The sequence below is a fragment of the Helianthus annuus genome, chromosome 16, assembly GCF_002127325.2.
Source record: "Helianthus annuus cultivar XRQ/B chromosome 16, HanXRQr2.0-SUNRISE, whole genome shotgun sequence".
Lineage (NCBI taxonomy): Eukaryota > Viridiplantae > Streptophyta > Magnoliopsida > Asterales > Asteraceae > Helianthus > Helianthus annuus.
Window position 1 is genome coordinate 125,122,448 of NC_035448.2, and position 3,444 is coordinate 125,125,891.

At 42.8% G+C, this 3,444-nt stretch overlaps 1 non-coding gene across 1 annotated transcript; it reads right to left on the reverse strand.

The window, feature by feature from the left end:
- Positions 1-2,306: 2,306 nt before the first annotated feature.
- Positions 2,307-2,413, reverse strand: LOC118488546. Its single transcript, XR_004885090.1, has one exon. It is a non-coding gene; the product is annotated as a small nucleolar RNA R71 (small nucleolar RNA).
- Positions 2,414-3,444: the final 1,031 nt, after the last annotated feature.

Sequence of the window (3,444 nt, forward strand, 5' to 3'; positions counted from 1 at the left end):
GTGGTCAACTCTAAGATTCGAAGAATCTATGGAAATCTTTATAGTACAGATACGCTTCTGCACACGGGGTCGTGCCCAGCGGACACGGGGGCGTGGTCAACTAATGCAGACAAACTGCATTTAATGAAAAAAGAGAAGACGGGTGGACACGGGGCCATGTCCAATGGACACGGGGCCGTGTCCGGGCTTTTGTTCAGTCTATAAATAGGGGTGCTTGGCTCATTTGCAAACCATCCCTTGGCAAACCACCTCTCTCACACTTCACCCACACTCCACACTCCACCACCACCACAACACCATCATCCACCACCATCATTCATCATCCATCATAGAGTGTGTGTAGTAGTCTCGGGATCCAAGATTGATCGTAAGAGTTCTTGACAATCAAAGGCCATGTTTGCCTAAGTCTCTTACATCACTTGGTGAAGACAAGCATTTAGTGTAATACTTTTTATTTTTAATCTTTTCGCACTTTTTATTTGGTTATGTATTAATGACTTTAATAACTAGTTTCTTATGTTGAAGGTGAGTCTTCCTTATCATTTGTCCGTGGTGTCTTGTCGTTATTTTATTGTCTATATAAAATAAAAGATTTACACCGTTCATATCTCCACGGTCTATATGGAGATATGTTGGCTACCTGGTCGGGGGTTAAGGGAATGGTTTGGTAAGAGTCTTGCCTTGTTCAGTGTATAGATCCTGCAAGGAACTGGGTCAAGCTTAGTAGGATCTCCTTTAATACCCACTTGTATTGGATGGCGGGAGTCCGAATTTCTTGATCCCCTCATATGTAAACTACTATTAATATATTAACCCGGCTACTTAGGACTGTATCCCTGCTGACTCGGACTACTTAGCCGAGGGTAACGTCACTTTCAAAAGAGGGGCCTACCACATTTCGCATTAATAACTTAATTAATTATCTTTCAATAATCCAACCCTTTAGGATTGTATCCTTGCTGACTCAAACTACTGGGTTGAGGGTGACGTCACCTTCAAAAGAGGGCCCTACTACAATAACTAAGATAATCTCTTAAAAAGTGCAAAAGTGCGGAAATAATCAAAGGTTACACTAAAGGCGAGTCGGATCCAACTGATTTATCTTGTCTATTTGTTTTTATTTTATTTTTATTTTCACCATTTTAGTTTTTATTTCCTAGTTTAAAACTTTTTTCTAAACTTTTGATTTGACTAGACGTTGAGGATAAACCGGTATTAAAGGCTCTTGTGTCCTTGGATGACCTCGGTATCTTACCAACCCTATACTACGCTCACGATTGGTGCACTTGCCCATATGTGTGTTTGGTGTTAGTAAATATCGTGTTTTATAAATTTAAAACTTGACTAAAGTGGTTAAAAAGGGCTAAAAATATACATAAAAACCTATAACACCACACGCGCACCAAGTTTTTGGCGCCGTTGCCGGGGACACAAGGATTTTAAGAAAGTGAGGAATCAACGGCCTAATCGTTTTTCTTATTTTTCTATTTTTTTAGGATTTTTTTCTTAATTTTTCAGCTTCTGCAGAGCTCAGCACGGGCCGCGCCTGGTCGGACATGGGCCGTGCCCAACATTGTTACTGGCAGTTTTTATTCTCCGAGTTATAGAGAGTTGAGCACGGGGTTGTGTCGGTGCAACACAGGGTCGTGTCGAGCTCCCCAGTAACAGGGATCCGGAAAACAATCACTGTATCTCCGACCACGGGCCGTGTTCATCTGAGCATGGGGCCGTGGTGAAGCTTCTGACCAACGTTCTTTTTGTTTTAATTGCAGGACTTGGAACCCAGGCGCCACATCTGAACTTTTCACGTAGTGTATGAGCTCCAGTTCTAGTAGAGACATAAAAGAACCCTTAGACGAACCCGAACGCTTTCTAAGAAGAAGACTTAAAGCTAAAAACCAAGAGAAAGTTTCGGGGGACCCACTTCCACTGGTGGACCAACGTACCCTCATGGATTACCTACGACCCACCGTAGGTAATCTCGGCGCCGCTATCAATGCACCGAATGTCGAAGCCAACAACTTCGAACTTCGGCCGCATTTGATACAAATGCTTCAAAACTCCGCAACCTTCCATGGGCTTGCGGACGAGGATCCCCATCTACATATTACTAATTTCTTAGAAATATGTGATACCTTTCGGATCAATGGAGCATCAAACGACGCCATCCGCCTTCGAATGTTTCCATTTTCACTAAAAGACCAAGCTAAGGCTTGGCTTAATACCCTCCCAATTGGCTCGGTAAACACCTGGGACGAACTAGCCCAAATATTTCTATATAAGTATTTTCCCCTGCTAAAACGGCTAAATTAATGACTGAAATTAATACATATTCACAAGAGGATGGGAAATCCTTATATGAAACTTGGGAAAGGTTCAAGGAGCTACTAAGAAAGTGTCCTCATCACGGTCTTGCGGTATGGCAACAAGTATCCACTTTCTATAATGGGTTGTTACCACACACAAGACAGACACTTGACTCTAGCTCCGGGGGACTTTTAGGTAACCGTCGCCCAAATGGAATATATAATCAAATTGAGGAAATTGCTCAAACCAATTTTCAGTGGCACACTCCCCAAGGCAATAAATCTATTGCCCCGGGCGCCATAAGGTTGATGAAAGCACTTCTTTACAAGCTCAAATCGAGGCCCTTTCTTCAAAAAGCAAAAAGCTAGAAATGGCAAAAACGGCCTCGGTTATGGCTTGCGAGGGGTGTGGCGGACCACATGAAAATTGGAGTAGTATGAAAGAAGTAGATAATCAAATAGAATCGGTAAACTACATTGATAATAGACCTAGGCCGTCGGGTCCTCCAACTGGTACCTACAACCAAGGATGGCGTAACCACCCTAACCTTGGTTGGAGAGAACCCGGCAATAGTAGTAACCAACAAAATCTAAACCAACGAACAAACTTTCAACAACCAAGAAACGAGTCACAAAATTTCTCTCAACAACAAGGGGGATGAGAAAGGCTTGAAGATACCGTATCTCGCCTCATCTCCGACACCGAAAAGAAAAACTCGGATCGATTTCAACAATTGGAATCGAATTTTAGATATCAACAAGCTAGTATTCAAAACATTGAAAAACAATTAAATCAACTAGCTCAAAATTTCTTCGAGAGACCACAAGGCGCGTTACCAAGTAATACCGAAACCAACCCAAAAGCGCAAGTACATCTCATCACATTGAGAAACCGTACCGTAGGTCCCGAGGAAGCTCCACTGCCTCCAACTGAAAAGAGCCGATCTAGCCAAACCACAACTCCACCCACACTCCAACAAGAGACGGCTTCTCCACCAAATCAAGAGCCCACCAAGAATCCTCCGGTTCCGTACCCCAGTCGGTTAATTCGCCAAAAGACCAATGAGCAATTCGCAAAGTTTGAAATTTGCTAAAACGATTGCATGTTAATATTCCATTTATCGACGTCCTAACTCAA